The sequence below is a fragment of the Erithacus rubecula genome, assembly GCF_903797595.1.
Source record: "Erithacus rubecula genome assembly, chromosome: 3".
NCBI lineage: Eukaryota > Metazoa > Chordata > Aves > Passeriformes > Muscicapidae > Erithacus > Erithacus rubecula.
The window spans coordinates 144498404-144519172 of record NC_136689.1 but is presented as its reverse complement, the minus strand read 5'-3'; the positions used below and the strand labels follow the sequence as shown (position 1 = coordinate 144519172).

The following is a 20769-nucleotide window of genomic DNA, read 5'->3' as shown; positions in this document are numbered from 1 at the left end:
CTCCATCCCCCAGGGCACTGCTGTGCACCTGGGCTGATCCTCTCCTGCACAATGCACCCTTCTCTGAAAAAGGGTCAGCATGGCTGGATCTCAGCTCTGCTTCCATGGCAGGCATGGCAGCATCCCACCTGGATAACACCTCAATGTCCCACACCTTTGGCATGCTGATAGCAAATCCTGCTGAGGGACATCTACTCTCAGCACACTGTCAAACACACACTGGTATCTGTAACCACATCTGATATATATCAAGGGCTATTAATCACAGCATGGCTTGGGGTGGAAGGGACCTTTCAAATCTTGTTCCAAACCCCTGCCATGGGCAGGGACACCTTCCATTAGAGCAAGTCACAGCACCATCCAAGCTGGCCTTGAACTCCTCCAGGAATGTGACATCTACAGCTTCTCTGGGCAGCCTGTTCCAGTGTCCCACCACCCTCACAGGAAATCAGACACTCATTCTTCCCAAACAGTAAAGGCTGCAGGGTTGTAGCTCACAAAACTTAAACCATTCAGTTAAAATTCCATCTAAACCTGCCCGTTTCTCTTTCCTGTACATCAGAAGGCAAGAAGGCTCTATTTCTCTTGTTGCACATTAGGACTGCACAAGTGTAGACCTTGCTGGATTTTATTATTCCCACACTCATCAAAGCTCCCCTTCCCATTGTTACCCTCTGACACACTGTAGGGGTAGAAGGAAGGAGAAGAAAGTAATGACACAAAACACAAGGTTTTAACCTGAAGTTTATTCTTCTTTGGCTGCTTAAAGCATGAATGCAGTTCTGCTGTTTAAAATAGGAATTACCCAAGTGACTCACCTCTTGCTGAGAGAAACCACAGGCTTGCTCATCATGTGCCAGTGCACAGGGCATGCCACTTGTCCCTGCTTACAGCAAGAACCTGATTCCTGCAATTTATTCCTGGGTCTGCTGTGGATTGCGTGGCTTTGGGGAAATTGTAATAAAAACTGGAAAACTTGACAATTTTAAACTGATGCTTACATTCTCAACAGCCTCTCCCTGTACAGATTGTTTAAGCTTCAATGCTGAAGCTGAGATTTGAAACTTGCAAGTCTCATTCACATAGTCACTAGCAGCATTAAATTGGGGAGAATCTGCTATGAAACTTCATCATCTGGTACCATGAAAAACTGCTGGCATAGCTGTTTGATGCTGTGATAGAGGCTGGTACTCCAAACCAGGGGAGAGCAGAGCTTTTCAAGTTCTGCTCATTATTGCTTTGCAATGACACAGGAAACAGCAAGGGCTTTAATCTCTAAATAATTTTTCATTCAGGGATTGGGAACAATCTAGAGGATACAGAAGTTATTTTGTTTTGTTTTCTCCATTAAATGCTTCATTAGAGTACTGCTCATTTAATAACAAGCTTGGGGAGAAAAAAAAAAGGGAAAATGTGATGTGTTTTTATGCAAAACCAAAACTCTGACACTTCTTTGCTCTTGTGCTGCAAACAAGCTTGCTTGAGTTGCAGGAGACTTGGCTTTGCATAAGAATGTTTCACAGAATAAATGGGAAAAATTATTGTAAAACACAAGGGAAAAATTAAGAGGGAAAACACAAGATAAGATGGTCAGATGAGCAGTTAAAGACTCCAACACCTTGATCTCAGCACATCAAATAGAATGCATCTACTTACATGCAGCCTGTGCCCTCTTCCTAAAAATACACTGCCTCCTTGGTGCAGATATTTGATTTCAGATCAAAGCATTCTCAAAGGTTGTTTGCTGGTTTGTTTTTTTTCCTTCCAGCCACTTCCTCCAGTAACCCTCACTGCTCCAAACACCCCAGGATACACTGAATACAGGGCAGCACTTCAGATTCAAGTTTCAGGGATGTACATCACCATGACTGATCAGACTTGAGCAAAAGGACTGTGCAATGAAAATTTCAGGAATGCAAACCTTGTGGCTAACACAGATTTATGGTGGGTCTCATCTGCCCAGTAACCCCATCAGTGAGAGTATTACTGCCACAGGCTGCCCTGCAGTGGTGGGTGCTCCACACCTGAAAACACCCAAGGTCAGAGAGGGCTCTGAGCAGCCTGGTCTAGTGAAAACATCCATGCTCATTGCAGGGGAGTGGGACTAGGTGACTTCTAAAGGTCCTTTCCAACAAATCCTTTGTGGTTCTGTTATTCCTCTCCCCTGCCAGCCTGTCCCCAAGGCCAGAGGCAGACTGTGATGCCTGCAGGTCAGAGGAGCAGCAAATACAAGAAGCACTGCATTAAGTGACACTGGCCATCCAGGCAAAATCATGGCCATGGTAAATTTGGTAAAAGCTGCAGGCAGAGGAAGGAACTCAACAGTTTGATTTGCTATGGCTGGTTATTTTAAGCATAGTGGAAAATGCATCGATGATCCTTGGTTTAATAATTAAGAGCATCAAACTAAAACTTCAGGCCAAATTTTGTTCTCATTTTAGTTCATTTAGATCTGTGAAAATGAATTGAATTACTCAAGATCTTCATGGATGTAATAAACCTGGTCATTTTGGCACTGCAGTCCATGGGCACTCATTACAGCAGCTAAACCACAGCCCTGCTCCAGATGGCTTGTCTCTACAACACAGCATATATCCAAGGCACTCCAAAAACTAATCACCCACTGATCATATCACTTCAATTAAAAATTACTCAATATTTCCAATTGCTGGCATCCATTTTAGAAATAACAGAAAATTAAGAAGTGCTTGGCCAGTAATATACAGCTTTTCCTACACTGCAGAAATGTCAGCTAAGCAACATTATCCAGTTCAGCAAGGCAGTAGATTTTATATCTGGTATGTGGTGCATTTAAAAATTTCTCCACCTTTACATCTGCTGTGGCAACAGACTTCATGGGACCAGCAGAGACAAACAGGGAAAAATGTCTCTTACCCTATAGTGGATATACAGAGAGAATTTGATTCAATAAAACAGCAAAAGGTTCAAAGGCAGGTCCAGTATCACTCTTTTTCACTGAAGAGGACCCAGGTTGATGCACACTTTGCTGTAGAGGTGAAATCAAAGGAAGGAAGAGATTTGCTGAAGAGTATGGGATTAACCAGGAGTTCTCATTCCCTCAGTTAATCCCATATTGGCTCACATGGCACTTACTCTGCTTTATACTGGGCAAATGTAGAAAAGTAGAGAGATATGGAGCTGGGGTGAGGATTCTTTTGTGGAAAACAGAAAAATGCAGAGATCTCACTACAGAGTTTTCTGGGTTACTCATGTAAACTATTGACACAAAGCCTCCTGTTTTTTTATTTTAATGGCAGCTCCTCAGAGCATTGCTCACCAGCTGTTTCATTTCAATCAATGAAGTCTCACCTCCAGGAATACAGTTATTAACTCCTCCAATCTCTGCTGATAGACAGGGTTGATATCAGCCATGGCTAACAACTTGGAGTGACTAGCAATAAAACTAAATACACTTTTGAGGAAGTAGCACACTTTCTTACTTATTGTAAGGAAAAATAAAGGTATTTTCCAGACAAATGACTGTGCATGTCAAATTTGGTTCAATGCATCTAATGTCATAACCATGCTGTCAGGTTGGAAAGGAAAAAGTGTCTCAGCTCCACAGCAGGAGCACAAGTTTGCATGGGATAACTGAACCAGTGTGAGCAAAATCTTCCAATACTGGGCCTTTTGATGTGTCCTTGAGTTCAGTGGTTTTTCTTTTCTGTTGTGCTGGGTGAATCATGGGGTGTAGTAATCCTACAGTCCAAAAGACAGGATCCACAATCATCTAACTACTGTAGTCTAAATCTTGGAGCATCTCAAATTGAGATGGCAGAGAGACAGTTACAAAGAAATCTGAGCTGATAACCAAATTCAAGAACAAAATCTGAAAGGAAATAGGTGTGCCATTGCATGAGGCTACTCATCTGGTTCCCACTGTATGGCTACATTTAATATGTTCAAACACTGTGCAAATTTGTCACCACACCAAAATTGTGCTCTGCAGAATGAGAAACATGACATGCTCGTTTGAGAATATGCACAGGTATAAAATAATATACCATTTTCCTTTAGAGGAACCTCTTGAAAAAGTGTTTTCAACTTTCCCTTAATAGCAATATAAACACAGGCTTAAAAATGAGCATGTAGATAACCAAAACATGAACAAAAAGAATATTAATTTAGGGCCATAAAGGAGTTGGATGATGACTTAAAGGCAACCTAAAGGCTTTCCTACCCTAAAACTGTACATTTGCTTTTGGTACCTGTCTCAGTGAACACTAACTGAACCTGTGCTAATAAAAATCAATTTTCTTCTCAGCAGCTAAGTATGACATAGTCTTTTTTTCCAGAAACCCCAATATTTTCAGCTCACAGCTTCACACTGTTCTAGGTTGCAGACCTCTTCTTACAGATGCCACTCATGACCAAAGACTCCATGTACTAACTTATTTTTGCTTCACTGCTAGCAACCAGAGTCTCAGCAGGTCATTAAAGAGATTTGTCTGGCTGAACAGCTTCCAGAAGTGCAATGAAGTAGTTATTTAATATCCTCAGATGAAAGGTGCTATGCAAATGCAGAGCACTGTTGTACCAAAGAGGATCCTCTGATTACCTCCCATTAGTCCAAGAGAGGTAAATGGGTTCTAGCCTGAGGTTTTGCAGTACCATTTCCCAGCTAAACAAGCTGTAGTTGACTTAGCTTGACAGATTTAAACAGTTAACCCACAGGAACTCAGGTCTCCTTTTCATATTTGCAGGTCAGCTGCCTTGAGATAATGTCTGAAGTACAAACAGGCTTTCAGGGCCAGATTCTGATTTCATTCAGGATGGTGTAAATCAGGAATAATCCCTTTAGAGATTAGCAGGAGTGAGATCAGATTCAGGCTCTTGGAATTAAAAAGTACAAACCATGTGCTTGTGGGCTTATTCTAATTCTACTAAGTACAACACAATTCTCCTTCATGTCCTTCTCCCATTCTGTCTAAGGCACTCTGAGCTGAAGAGCAAAGAAAGTCCTTCTCTGAACACACAACAGAAGATGTTTGGCATTGCAAAATATTTTTGCCTATATAGTTCTTAAATAAGCCTTGTGCTTAAAGAAAAAAGAAAAAGAAAAAAAACAACAAAAACACCCAACCCAAAAAACCCTCCACAAACCAACACCAAAAAAATAAGAGAAAAAAAGCCACCTTCAAATTACACAAGCAAAGTGAAGATATGTTTAAAGATCCCCCTTACCCTTAAACTATGAAATTAACTACAGCAACCATTTTTTATAAGAAATCAACACATTTAATTACTCAATTTTGCAGCATCTGTCTCTGGTTCTGGGTATGTATCAAAGGAAAGAACAAGCAGAGCCTTTGCTGGATGCCTGCAACATCCTTAGGAAGCATCTCAATGGAAATTCCAGCATTGCTACAAATTAATGCAATGTCATCCAAACATTTTCAGATGTGTCCTTTCCCTGCCACTGTCTCCTTTGATAGGTCAAGCAATGAAAATATAACCATGCCAGTCAGCACCTTGTTTATTTTTAGGTAAGCTCAGAAACCAAGTCCCCACCTTGATGAAAGGTTAACCTCTGTTCAGCTAAACCAAAAGGATGTAACTTTGGCCATTGATGATGCTGTGGTGCACCCACATACTGGTTTTCAGTGTACACCTAGAGAATCCTGATGGAAGAATCCAAGTGATAAATCTCCATCCTGTTTAGGCAATGATACAAGTCCCACAAGGGAGCTCTGAAGTTACCCCCTGAGAAGGAGAGCATGAGCCTGCATAAACACCACTCTACTTAGTGTGGAGTGGTGTCTGATTTGGGCCAGTGCAGGGCTGTGTTTTGGGTGGTTTTCATCTGCCATGGTGGTAAGCAGACTGGGAGTCATGGGAAGCTGGGAGGAGACACAGCCAGGACAGGTGACAGGTGACCCAAGGAATATTCCAGACCATGCTCAGTGGCATCATGCTCAGTAAATAAAGTGGGGGGAACAAGGAGGAAGGGGGGACATTTGGAGTAATTGTCTTCTTAAGTCACCATCACCTGTGATGGGGCCCTGCTGGAGATATTCTGCCTGGAGATGGCAGAACACTTGCCTGCCCATGGGAAGCAGGAAATTATTTCCTTCTTTTGTTTGTGTGCGTGGCTTTTGCTTTCCCTATTAAACTGTCCTTATCACAACCATGACTCTTTCAGCTTCTACCCTTCCAATTCTCCCCCCAGTCCCTCTGGTGGGGGAGTGAAACTGGTGCTTAGTTCCTGGTTGGGGTCAAACCACAAGTGTTTTAGTCTCTCTGCCATGATGTTTACATCACTTGTGTCTCCCAAAATAACCAACTAGGCAGGCTGAAGGGCATCTTTAATGCTAATGCCAGTGCTGTGGCTTTGTTCTGCACCCCCTGAAAAAAATCCAAACCAGTTTTAACTCTCTCAACAGCCAAGACACTCTCTGCTGCATGCCCTAAAGTCACTCATCAGGTTTGAAATCTTTCACCATGTACTGTTGACAAGGATCCCTTGTCCTGTGGCCTTTGAGGAAGAACACCTTGTTAACCATCTCACATCCCAACAATTTTGGACAGGAAGTTGAAATTCAATAGGAGCTAAAAGTGGACTGATAAGGGCTGCCACACCCATGAAAGAATTTCCTTGGGGAAGGGAAGAGAAGAAAATTTTACTATTACTCACTTTCAGCTAGATTCTTAGACTACAATGACTGATGGTTCTAAGGAAAGGGCTCTGCTATACAGATGGAAGAGTCCTGTTGGCTTTGGGTATGGGAACTACAACTGACAAGCCTGTTCATACAAATGCCATGTGTTTTACAGATTATGAGAAGCCACAAGCTTGTAAACTGCAGTAAGCAGATGTCAGCTTCAGCAGTCAATTCAAATACATGTGCTGAACCACATTCCCATGCTCACTCAGAGGGAAGCCTGCTGCCCTCACTGACTTTTGAAATATTTTGGTCTTGCCTTCAAAATTCTCCAGGTAATGAGCAGATCAAGCTCTAATGAGCTCACCAGATACGACAGGTCTGTACTCAAGGTTACTGAGCACGACCTTGTTCTCTCTTGGAGAAAGGGGAAAATGTTATGCAGCATTTTTTCTGACAGAGGAGAGTATCATAAAAAAAACCCCAGGACTTGATCCCAGATGCAGAAACACCCTCCTTTCCTTGGAAGTCAATATTGTTGGTGCAGGTAAAACAATGCTGACACTTACCTGTCCAGGAGCAGCAATCAGCTCACAAGAGAGCACAGCAGCTGGTGGGTGAAATCTGAAAGATTGATTCTGACAGCTATAAAAGCAAGAGGTTTTTAATATTCAGAAAAGTGTCAGTGCCCTAATAACAGAATTTCCAGCTCCAAGAGGTGGAGTTGTCAACTGAAGCCTGATCAGATACAAAAGTAACAAAGGCAGATTTGGATGGGTTCCCTTGGTAGAAATGAGGGACTGTGAAAGAGATACTTTTCAAAACAAGCAAATCTGTCCCGGTTTTGCCCTTAAATTAACCCTTGGGCAGGGGTGGCAGTGTGCCACATGTCAGGGTTTAGGGAGGGGAGTGCCAGCAGCACAGCAGGCGCCTCCTGCCCAAAAGCACCACTTCCCTGAGGAGAAGCTGCCTGGGAAAGCCAGCTGGTCTCTTCCAGGAGTGGGAAGGGTTAATCCCACCCTGGTAATCCCACCAATAATTGTATTGTGTGCCCCTCTGCCCAGCCTGAAACTCCCACAGCAAGTTGCCCTGGGGTCTTGTTCCAGCTGCAGTCTGTTCCCAGAGAAGCTCATCTTCACTGAAGATTCACGGTGGCATCTTCTGCATATCAGAGCCACTAAATCTCCAAGCAAGGCAGTAAAGGTGTAAAAATTGCACTGGCAGACAACTGCCAGACTCATAATACTATTTTCCAAATTCAGAGACATAACAAAAGCATGGTTAGTGGCTCTGAGAGCAAGGCAGGGGAGAGTTACACCTTAATGAAAAGCTGTTTTCCAAAGTGGAACTGTGCCTGGTGGGTTTATTTTGTAAAATACATAGAACCTAAAAGTTTACATGGGTAAGATAAGTCAGAAAAAAAGAAATTTTGAGCAGTGCTTCTTTAACAATTCACACACACACACAAAAGAAGAAAAGTTGGGTGAGTGAGTTTCTGATAGTTTGCCTGAGAAGGATGTAAGGACTGCTTTCTGCTGCACCAAGATATAACTCTTGGTCCAGCTTGTTCCCATAAGATAACTGCCCTTTTTCCAGAATAATAACTTGAAAATGGGGCAAATTTCTTAGGATTGTTTGTCAATTAGTGTGATGACAATCACCACAGACAGGACTTGGGTATTTTAAACCAAAGGGACAAAGAGCTACTGTCACTGGAGTGTGGGAACAGCAGACAGTGGCCACACTGAGCACTTCTGCCTTAATCTGGCAGAATTTTAGAATTTACATAGCTGGAGAAGGGGGTGAAATACAAGTCTTATGAGGACCAGTTGAGGGAGAGGGGGGTGTTTAACCTGGAGGAAATGAGGCTGGGGGAGACATTCCCTCTCTCTACAGCCACCTGAGAGGTTATATCCAGGTGGAGGACAGTCTCTTCTCCCAAGTAAGAAGTGACAAGATGAGAGGAAATGCCCTCAAGTAGCATAAGGGTAAGTTTAAATTTAGCATTGGGACTTTTTTTTATCCATTAAATGGGTTGTAAGGTATTGGAACTGGCTACCCAAGGGAGTGGTGGAATCACCATCCCTGCAATTGTTCAAAAAACTTGTGGATGGCACTTGAGGAAATGGTTTAATGGTGAGCATGGTGTTGGTGATAGGTTGATGGTTGGACTGGATGATCTTAAACATCTTTTCAAGCTTAATTGATTCTATGATAGAATTCTTCATCCAGACCTTATACAGGCAAAGGAAAAGTGTGTATCCTCCTAAGAGAGCACAAAGCTCAGCAAATGAGCCCCTCTCCTACAGCAGCATCAGGTCAGATGGCAACAGAGGAAGAAATGAGCAGCCTGTTCTAATGCTCTGTGAAACAGAGACATCCCCCTCCAAAGGAGTTTGATTGGCAATTCTAACCTACTGATTCTTTTCCATACCTCCATCATTTTAAAAACATTCCAAAATGAACGGCAAATGCTTAGCAACATCCTCTGCCAATACTCAGTACAGGCAGGAGACTTTGGCCTTGGAGAAAAGCAGCTTATCCTAAACTGCTTTGTTCCTTTGCTACTTCCAAGTGTTTTAGCCACTTCTGCAATTACTGTATCACCTTCTGGTTTTCAATAACCTTGTATTTTTCAACACCCAGTATCCATCTCCTGCTCCTCTGCCCTTTGGCCTCACAACCAGTTATGCAGTTCCTTGGGGTAATTTCTGTTTGAAGCATTGGGCATTTTACACAACATAGTTACAGAGCTTTTGGAGAAACACAGATCAGTGCCTTACCTGGGCATTAATACCCAACTTTTATCAGTGCAATTAACTGTCTGAAATGTGACCATTATGTGAAATTGCTCCTGACAAATCTGGTGGCCTTCTACAATGGGCATAAAAAGGTCTTACAATGCTACAAGGTGAGGGAAGAGCCACTGGCATCATCTACATGAACTTGTACACAGCATTTGACACACTGTCCCACACAACATCCTTGTCTTTGGACTGGAGAGATGGATTTAACAGCAGGATGCAGGACACCTGTGCTCCAGCATCCTCATAGTTTTATCACAAAGCTTCTGCTATTTCACACATCCAGCCACCACAATACAGGCTTTTTCTCTATAACTCCTGGTCTGAAGCAGCTTTTACTTTTGGATATCTATTTTTGCATACTTTTTAAAAGAAAATCTGCTTTGACAGCCACAGGGAGTCAATGACACTATGATTCTCTGTAAGGTGTCAAGATCCAGGCAAGCAAAAACAGTTCATGAACTGCCACATGGACAAAGCACCAAACTGCACAATCCTTGTGGCACTATAGTGATAACCTTGAAGTAAACAAAACAAAAATATACAGAAAAAACAGAAAATATAGATGATTTATATTGCATCATCTGTGCTTTTGTACATCTTTGATGACTGCACCATTCAGTGGAGGGGCAGAGAGTGAATCCCTTCTCTAAAGCTCTTTTCTCCATGTGGTAGATTTCCCTTTACTTTCACAGTTCAAAAATCCAGCTGTTGGTCAAAAGGGCAATGTTTGCATCTTTACAGGAATCTCCAAACACTTTACAGGCTGAACTAAACCTCCAGGAAACTGAAATACTGTCCTTTGCAGCCAGAAAGTCTGGAGCAGGGAGCTGAGAAAGGCACTTCAAATTCTCAACCACACCACCACACTTGTCCCCAGATAGAAAGTTTGGGTGTCCCTGGCTCTCCTGCTGCCTTGGTTCACTCTGATCCTGGCAGGCAGAGAGCAAAGGGGCTGGTGGAAGCTGCAGGAATAACCAGCTCTCTTTGAGCGAGGAGAATTTGTGGGAAAAGAATGGATGAGAGGAAGAATGTGCAAAAGAAGGACTCTGGTGGTTTTGGCCAGGATAGTGAATTTTCTTCACAGTAGCTGGTATGAGGCTGCGTTTTAGATTTGTGTTGGGTACAGTGTTGATAACACTGGCATGTTTTCATTATTGCTTACACAAAGCCAAGGCCTTTTCTGCTCCTCACCCCACCCCAAGGAGGCTGGGGGACACAAGGAACTGAAAGAGGACACAGCCAGGAGAGCTGACCCCAGCTGAGCCAAGGTCACACAGCATCATGATCAGCATGCAAAGATGGGAGCAAAAGAAAAGGAGGCATGTTCAGAGATCTGCCATTTACCATTTTATGGGATGGAGCTCTGCTTTCCTGGGGTGGTTAAGCAAGTCCCTGCCCACGGAAATTGATGAATTAATTTCTTCATTTGCTTTGCTGGCCATGTGCAGCTTATGCTTTACACATTACATTTATCTCAACCCATGAGTTTTTTCACTTTTACCCTCCCAGTTCTCTCCCATGTGAATGTGAAAGAGTGAAAGGGAATGTGAAAGAGTGGCTGTGTGGGGTGTAGCTGCTGTCTGGGGGGTTAAACCATGACAGAGAAAAAACCCTGAAGAGCAGGACTAATGGACATTTCAGTACCTACTCAGAAAGCAGAGAAATGGAGGTGAAAGCAGAAAAAACTCTCTCTAAGCTCTGAAGAAGCTCACACACACACTTTGTGCTTCCACAGGCACTTCACATCACATAACCTTGGTGGAGCTGACATCTTTTTGCCTATAGCTGTGATCTTGAAGCAAAGCCATATCCTGACCCACAGCTGTGTCCCCTGCCCAGATTTTCTCCACAAATCCACTCAGAGTCCCCACTTACACCAGCAAGCCACACCAGAGGCATTTCAGGCAGCCCAGGAGAGCTGAACAGCTCCCCAGGGCAGTGATCACAGCACCTGGCAGAGCTCAAGAATAATTTGGACAACAGTCTCAGGCACAGGGGGGATTCCTGGGATGTCCTGCACAGGGCCAGCTCAATGATCCTTGAGGGTCCCTTCCAGCTAAGGATGTGCTATGATTCCATGACAACTTGCACAGTTCCAAGGGCTGTGGCATTTTCAGCTGCATCAAATTCCTGCAAATTCAGTACCTACCTGCTTTGTGTTCCCAGCAGTGCTACTGCTTGATCCCCTGGAGATATAGGTAGCCCCCAGTGTGAGAGTCTGAGGTTTGAAGCTGAATATTTGTTAATGGGATGGGGGGCAAGCAGTTCATTCTCACTTCTCAGGTTGAATTTTTAGGCTAGAATCAAGCCAGCTGCTTGAGAAGAGCAGCAGATCTGTTTTAACAGGCAGAGTGAAGCCACAGGAGATCTGATCATAAAGTCAATGCTTCTCAATAAAGGCAGATTTTAACTGAAGGGGAAAAGCAGAGGATACAGGACTTGAAAAGAAAAGGGAGATCAAGAATAAAGAGTTCTAATTCTCCTAATAAGCACTAGACTGAGGAACAGGAGAGATCCTTTCCTTACTCAAAATATTTAGAATATTCCCTGAACAGACAAAAAAGGTAAACCTTCCAAAGAATAATAATTTCACTACAAAAATAGTTTCAAAGAAACAAAACCCCAAATTCAGCTATAACATTAGTATTGCCATTGGCTGACAAACTGTGACAATACAGGTGACATCAAATTCAGAGGATTCATTCTGACATCTCTGAAGACTTGGTTCCTTCAAAATGAGTAATTTTGACTACCTGAGAGGTTTGAAATGGACCTGGAATTAAGATGAAGTAAATCTAAAAGCAACAATGCATCACTTTCTCAAAACCATAATTATTTTGACCTGCCTTTGCTTAGCTAAAAATTGCTTTAATTCAATGTAAATTAGTATTTTTCTCAGTGTTGTCATCAAAAACATCTATGTTGGATAATTTGCACAAACTGATTTAAGGAAAGCTCTAGGAAGAGAGCTTTAGATGCATGGAGCAACAGCACTTGCAGGGAATGTCTTGCAGCAATGCAGGCTGCAGGTTCATAGAAGGCATCACCATCTCCCACCAGGCTAAAGGAATTTCAGATACAGGCTTGGGTGTTCCTATAACACCCCAGTAGCTTTGGATGCACTCTAGAGTGTCAAAAAAGAGACAGAAAGTGCCAGGTCAGCTCTGATTAAACTTGCAGTAGTCCCACATCATGTTCTTGACACATGAGCTTGGAGAAGTCTCAGGGTGGAGTAACACAGGTCTCTGCTTCAAGACTAATCCCAAAGGACTGGCTGTAGGACTCAAAACTGCTATGTTTCAACCCAAATATTCAGACAACATCTTCCAGTTTGATCTGCGGTTTTGCATGGCAGGATTCAAGAAGGACCTTAGAAAATGTTATTAAAATCCAAACCTGGCCACGTGTATGCTGCTTTGAATTTCAGCTGGCAGTGGGAATCTGATACCTTCCTAAAAGGACTGGAGGTGATGCCATATGCTTCCCTGGCAGGGTCATGTTAACTGAGCTGGCAGATTTGATAGAATTAGATTTCTTTTTAGAGCTGGTACAGCACTGTGATGTGTCAGCACACAAAGTATTCCAGATAAGTAAGATTAAGTCATTGATTGAAGATACAGCCTCTAGAAATAATGTAGTGTCCTTTCAAAGGAAACACCTTTGTTTTGTGTACCAAAGCTCTAAAAATAAAAAATCCAAAACTCCACTGAGCCTGGAAAAATGTCAGTAGCAATCATTTAGTCCAAAGACATTTTCAAATTGCACCAGATTTAATGCCTCAGTGTCACTGTACCAGTTTTAATTCTCCAGAACAATCCTCCAGAGGGATGGATAAGGAGTCCACTGCAGGAGTTTTGGGGATACCAAGAGTATGTGTGATCCCCTCCATGCCAGCAGCAGTTCTCTGTCAGGCACCAGCAAGGTGGGAAATGTGCTTGGACCCTGTGGCTCTAACCTGTCACCCATTGCTCCTTGTCCTCCCCTCAAATCTTTTGGGAGGCAAAGCTAGAGTGCTGAAAACCTGCTGGGACAAAGGACTTCAAAAGAGATGGAAAAGTTACTACAAAAAACAGACCAAAAAAGTTTTGAGATGATGTCCTTAGAGAAAGACAGCTACACTTCAAACTTGTGTCACCAGGTGCAAGTTTCAACCACTATGTTGTGTCTCTTTTGCATTCTAGGATAATTTCCATTGCTTGGCAGAAATAGCTGTGGGACTGGCCCAGAGAAACAGATGTGGCTTGATGAGGTTAACAGGTTTCCTGAAATAGTACAACTCCTGTCTGCTCAAAGGTTTGGTCATCTCGTAGGCAGGGCACAAATCTTCTCTCCCTGAGGAGGGATGTGCACGTCAGTCCAGATGAAGCAACTTAATCACAGGCAGTTCAAAGTGAAGCAGAGCCAGGAAAGAATTGCTTTCCATCCTCCTTTCCCCAGAATTGTATTTTAACAATTACTACAGTCTTTACAATTGATGACATTCCTAATCTTAACTCATGCTTCAGAGCAACCTTCTACAAATACTATGGGGAGTTTCTTTTGAAAAGGGCTCCCTGTCTCTCAAGATCCCCCCATTTTCCACATTCCACAGCTATTTCAAAGCTTGAGGGGGATTGTGCAGCCTTGATTTAAAAGAGCTTTTCAAAGTTTTATAGGACATTTTACACAAAGTGACTTGAGCTTGCTACTTACAAACCAGAGCATGGGACACTTGGCACCAGTGGGAAGAGGAGGTTGGGGTAAGAGTGGGAAAGGTGAAAGGGTGGCAGCAGTTCCTGTGTGGCTGCTGTTAATTAGTGCCAGGTCAGCCCAGAGCCCTTATCAGGACAAGAAGTGACAACTTTGAACAACTAACAGACATACCCAATGAATAGAGGCCACTTATGTTGATAAGGTTATCTATTCCATAAGATAGAGGTTTGTGACCAGAAAACACATATATCTCCCATAGGGTCAATTGACAGATACATTTTAGGTGCCACTGAAGATACCTTGGTCTCAAATACAGCAGCAGGTGTCAGACAGCCACACCTTTCTGTACTGGCACCAGAAGATATGCACAGATAGTGCAGGGCAGCTCAAACAGCACTGAGACCACAGGTGAGAAGCCCCAGATCCCCTGGTAGGAGCTTCCCAGCTCCCTGAGGCACATGCTGGGTGATGCAGAGCAGATGGCACTGGCAGTGACTGAGACACTGAGCCAGCCCAGGCAGGGATGCAGACATGCTCTGCTGGGATCAAAGGCAGCTGTCCATCCCCCAGGCACAGGAACACCATCCCTGCCAGGACTGGGGGACAATGGGAGCTGCCACAGCCTCCACTGGTCTGCTGGCTGCTGCCACAGGCACTGTGGCAAAAAGAGCAATATAAACATTTACAGCAGCATTTTGCCCACAAGGCTGCGTGTTGTGCACAGGAAATGTGTGTGTGGGTCAAGGAACTTTCTTGTTGTTGTAAGCAATTCCTCTGAACTGTGAGCTGACAGATAACCCCAGAGTTCACTTTCAGCCTGCATACCTAAGGCATCACCTGTGAGTTAGGTTTTCATTTATCACTTAGGAAGCACACCATAAACATAACAGACAGGCTTAGGTGCAGTCAGGCAAGACTGTGGCAGAGGGGGGGTGAAGTACATCTGCCATACTTCACCTTAATTCCTGGAATTCATTCCCATGTTTTAATAACCTACATCAGGAATCTCAGATCCGTTCAAAATATATCTGCCTCTCTGCTGCTTGCAAGCTTGATTGAACACAGGCTGTTCAACAAATATTTTATCATAAATAAAAATATACTATAGTAATACTTCTATAAAATATAAAAATTACTAGTACAAAGCTAAATGGGCTTGCACTGAAATGTTCCACCAGACTTTGTTGGCAGAGGGGACGGTTATTAAAAATAATTCCTCCACTTAAGTACTTGTAGGTGAAAACTTTTTCCCCTGCTTCACCAGTTCATCTATCTGCTGCTTCAGATGAAACATCAATAGTCCTATGCTGCCTTCTGCAAAGTATAAAAGATACAGAAGACATAGAAAATTAATTGTCTGGTATGAAAACTAAAAAAGTTGAAGAAACTCCACATGTGGCATGTGACAGTGTTGAAACAAGAAAAAAAAAACACATCCTTTTCAGAGTTTCTGCAGCCAGAGCCATGAAAAGCTCCACCAGGTGGTGGGATTAACAGCACTTGGAATATGCTGTGGAGCTGTGTTTGCTCTCTCTTCTTTGCTTTTTAAAAGCATGTTTCTGCTTCACTCCAGTTTTGAAAATAAATGCTAAAGATGTTCTGAGTAAAACTTTATTTCTACTGTTATTTAATGGCAGCATTTGCAACTCACTTGACATAAAATATGTTTTTATAACCTAGAAGATGGAAGTGCCATCTGCATGACCCTAATTTCCTCTCAAGTTGCTCCCAGTTTTACATAAACATTAAAAAAAAAAAAATTGATAAGCACATACAAAGTCTTTTATATATAAAATTATGTTTGGTTTGAAAAGCAGCCTTCCTCAATTGAGAGGCCATTACCAGTAGCACTATAATCAAGTTGGAAGAAAAACTGCAAAGAAGGTTTCAAGTTCATTTCTGGCTGGGATGTGTGACAAATTCATACAAACAGGGCAACTCGCTGTCTCCCCTGCAGAATTAGATTGTGCACTGAGTGAGTGAGCCAAAATAAGAAGTAATACAATTTCTTTCTTCTTCTGCACTTTCAGAGACAATGTTTTTACACATAACTAAGCAAAAAGTTAAAAACAAAGTGTATTAGCAAAACTGTAGTTTAGAAACTTAGTGGTAACTTTAAAGCTGGTTTGGCAGAACCATAGACTGGGACTTTGTTGAGGCACAGGATTTAAACCTCCTGACATGGAAATGTTACCCTACAGCAGCACCAAAACAGTAAATGAAGTGAGAAATGGGCAGAGGAACAGACCACCAAATGTACCACAGGCCTATGCTGGGGCTTTTTTGTTTCCAGGATAACCAAGAAAACACATGCTATTAACTAATAAACATACACTCTTTTTACCCACATCCAAGCATTCCCTCCTTCACCCCCAGCCACCAACCAGACGTGTGCTCAAGCAGATTAAAAATGGTCAGAGTCCCAGATAAGCCCAAAAAGGACCTTAAGCACAGCCATGCCCTGCAGATAACACCCTGCCTCTGCTGGAAGCAGAAAAGGGAACTCAGGGCCACCCCCAACTTCTCCAACAGCAGAGCAGCTCTGTCGAGCAGTGCACAGCAGGCAGAGCACCTCTGGCTCTGGACTGGCACAGAAAAACTGAGGAGGGGTGAACACAGCATCTTGTGGAAGGTACTGACTGGCACGGGTGGCACAGGATGCTGTGGATGTAACAAGCCAAGAGTTTCCAGGCAGTTGCTGCACACAGAGCCAGCCACCCAGGTGAAGCTGTGCAAATAATATACAGGAGGGGTGTGCTGCTACTCCTGAAATGCCAAGAGGCAGGAAGGCTCCAGTTAAAGGCAACTCTTATTTTAACTTGTGTCACTGAAGAGCACCAAAGTAAATGAACTCCTGAGGACAAGATCAAAGTAGAATAAGAGACTCTTTTTTTATACCCTTGAATCTCCTGTCCCTTTTGTACACTGAAATTTAATTTCCTTTTCAAAGGCAGCTTTTGGAGCTTATGAAAATTGACCCAAAAGATTACAAGGGCTTTGTCACCCTTCCAATCTCCCTGAAAGATCCATAATTAGGGAGGTTTTTCCTTCAACATATGTGCCCAGCAGAGAAATATATAATTCAGACTCATAATTACGTGAATGAGCTATTTCAGTATATTGGGTACATACAAGCCCAACCGTTACAAAGAGTTGAAAACCCTTGTGTGCCTCAAATGAGTAAATCTACATTAAGGCGCCTTTTTTTTTTTTTTTTTTTTAACTGGCTTGTTTTCATTTGTGCCAAGACTACACACAGTCACACTGAGGACCTGGGACGGATGTTCTCTACCGCGATAAATATACCAAGCACAATAAAAGCAAAGCGCTGACCTCGAAGATTAATTTCTAGAGGAGCATAAATGACGAATTCTGCAAGGAGGAGTGTGCGAGCGGATACCTAAGCCAGGCAAGGCTGCTCTTTGCCCTCTAACGGAGCAGCACCGGCTCTACTCTTCGGGCACACAGCCCACCCAGGCAGAAATGTCTCACAGCAGCAGGCTCGGCTCCGCAGCACCGGGTCCCCGGGCAGCGGCAGGGGGTTCCCGGTTCCCGAGCATCCCCGGCGGTGCCCCCCGTCCCCGGCAGCCGCCCCTCCGTGCGCTCCTCCAGCCGGGAGCCCCGGCCCGCCGGGAGCGCCCGGAGCCGGAGCGGCCCCGCACCGCAGGATGCTGCGCGCTCCGCCAGCGCGGGGCCGCCCTGCTGCCGAGTAACAGCGACGATTTAAAAAACCAACAACTCGAGAGCCCAGCGAGGAGCCTGGGAGGCTCCCACCGCGCCCTCCGCGGCAGCGGGGCTTGCAGGTAAGCGGGGAGAAGGAGAGGGAAGGAGGGAGGAGATGGAGAGGGGGACCCGCGGTACTCACGGCGGGGTGCGGGGGGCCGGCCGAGCCCCATGGCCGGGATGGGACGGACGGACGCTGCTGTGGCTGCCGCGCTGTCTGTGTGTCTGACGGTGTCTGTGTGTCCGTCTGTGTGTGTGTGTCTGACGGTGTCTGTGCCTGCCGGCCCTGCCCGCCGAGCCGCTCCGGGCGCCCCGTCCCTCCCCTCGCTCCCTCCCCGGCGCTTCCTGCCGCTCATATAGCGCGCCCTCGGCCACGTGGACGGAGCGGGGCTCCTCCTCGGGGCCGGGCCGGGAGGGGCGGGCCCCCACCGACACCCCTCATCACCCCCATCATCATCACCCCCATCATCATCCTCTCCACCGACACCCCTCATCACCCCCATCATCATCACCCCCATCATCATCCCCCCACCGACACCCCTCATCACCCCCTTCATCATCACCCCCATCATCATCCCCACCATCACCATCCCCACCATCACCATCCCCATCATCACCATCCCCATCATCATCCCCCCCATCATCATCATCCCCATCATCATCCCCCACCGACACCCCTCATCACCCCCATCATCATCCTCTCCACCGACACCCCTCATCACCCCCATCATCATCACCCCCATCATCATCTGCCTCATCACTTCCCCTCATCCCCCCTATCGTCATCACCCCCATCTCATCCCCATCATTAGCTTGCCCCCCGTCATCACGCCCCCCATCACCCCATCTCACCCCCCATCATCATCTTCCTGTCATCCCCCCCATCACCCCCATCTCACCCCTATCATCATTCCCCTGTCATCAGCCCCCCAATCAACCCATCATCATCCCATCACACTCCCCATCATCCCCATCTCAATCCCCATCATCATCCCTCCCATCATCACTCCCCATCAACCCCATCTCACCCCCCTCATCACCCCCATACCACTCTCTAAGCAGCCCCCCAGCACTGCCCCCAGCACTGCCCCATCTCAGCCCCATTCCCCTCCCATCACACTCCCCTGGAGAGCTGTGATGCCGCTAAAACTGGTTAAAATCCAGTTCTGCTTGGTCCTCCCTAGAGGGTCACCTCCCAGGGATGGCTGTGCTCCCCACAACCCCCAGACTGCTGTGTCTGACACTGGGCTGCATGGATCCCAAAGGTGATCACAGCAGGGAAAGTGGAAAGGGGTTTGGCGCTCATCAGGGCAGAAAATCTATGTGGCATCACTAATAAAACCAGCACATAGTCAATATTCACAGAGTAACAGAATGGTTTAGGTTGGAAGGGACCTTAAAGATAATCTAGTTTTGACCCCCTGCCGTGTACAGGGACACCTTGTATTAGACCAGGTTGCCCAGAGCTCCATCCAGCCTGGGCTCAAACACATTGATGGAGGGGTCATCTGCAACCTGTCTGGGCAACCTGGTCTTGTTGTCACCACCCTCACAGGAAAGAGTGTCTTCCAAATACCTAAATTAACCTTTCATGTTAAAGCCATTCCCTCTTGTCCTATCACTACATTTCCTTGGGGTTAAAAAAATGAAAACAAAAAATCCCAAACATTTCCAGCTTTCTTGCAGCCCTTGTAGGTACTGAAAGGTGCTATAAGGTCTCCCCAGTGACTTCTCTTCTCTGGGCTGAACAATCCCCACCCTTAGCCTGTTTTCACTGGAGAGGTACTTCAGCCCTCTTCTTTCTGTCCAGCATCAGACATTTTTTTAGGTGACTATAAAAAACTGTAGAATTAAAAAGAAAGCAGTATCATTAAAGAATCCCCCAGACAGATACATTCAAGTGATAAAGTGTCTGCTAAAACTATTTAACAACATAATGCTGTCTTTTTTAGTGTCAATGTGTAAAGACTGGAGCCATGAGATGTGTAAAGACTGGGACCATGACTAGAAGTGGGGGGATTATAGCACCTCCAAAGAAGCAAATGATCTCTGGTCTTCTCTCCTCCACCCTCTGTAGGCAGACAAATATGCACAGTGAACATGCACAGCACATATCAGAGGGGAGAGTACATTCCTGAGCTCTGAAAAACATGTTCCATAACACTGGAGAGCCGGTGCACAACTCCCTTTGTGAAGCAGATGAGTTTACAGGTGATTAATCTAGTTACTGAAACTGCCCACGTTGCTGGTTTATTAAACCCAGCACAAGGTACTTCCACTGGAAAGTGTAACGTGCTGTGTAGGAGCTGTAATTCATCAATCACCACCGAGCTTGTTTCCATAGAGTTATATTAGTAGAAGCCTGAGTGTGGATTTAGCCTGGTGTCACATCATGTACTGTGCTGTGCAGACATTTGCATGCAGGTGAGAGCACCTGTGACAGCCTGAGCTTTCTGCTTAGGGAGCAGAAACTCACACAAGCCCTTCGAGGGACTCATCCCATCACTAAATCCTGCCTCTGGATACTGAAGAGCAGCAGAGTATCATATGCTTCAAAAACAGAGTTTGGAAGGGATTTAATCTACAGTAATGAGCATTAAAGAAAAAAAAAAGTAAAAGCACATTAGTCTTGTTTTACGAGGAGTTTATCAATACAAGGAATTACTGTGTGGTGGAAACAGTCTATTAAATAGCTGTTCACTACTTTTTCCCAGGAGCTGCTTGACACTTTGCTGGAGGTGGGATGAGGATCTCCAATTTGATTGTCTGTTAGTGTCTCTGTTACCTTTTTGCCTTGACACTCTCATACTTTCAGGCAAATTGGTTGAATTTGGTGCTTCATTTGCTTCACAATAATAGTGGGTGAGTGGGACTGTTTACAAAAAAGAATCTCTGGGGAAACAGCTCACCAGTAATAGGGGTGT

The 20769-nt window shown here is 44.6% G+C and overlaps 1 protein-coding gene across 1 annotated transcript in view; it reads right to left on the bottom strand.

Moving 5' to 3' along the window:
- Positions 1 to 18219, bottom strand: part of ST3GAL1 (ST3 beta-galactoside alpha-2,3-sialyltransferase 1) — a 72272-nt gene extending 54053 nt beyond the window's left edge. The window contains exon 1 of the mRNA XM_079302193.1: positions 17988 to 18219. The gene's annotated coding sequence lies outside the window, so the exon portion shown is untranslated. The remainder of the gene's footprint in view (positions 1 to 17987) is intronic.
- Between the last annotated feature and the right edge of the window lie 2550 nt (positions 18220 to 20769).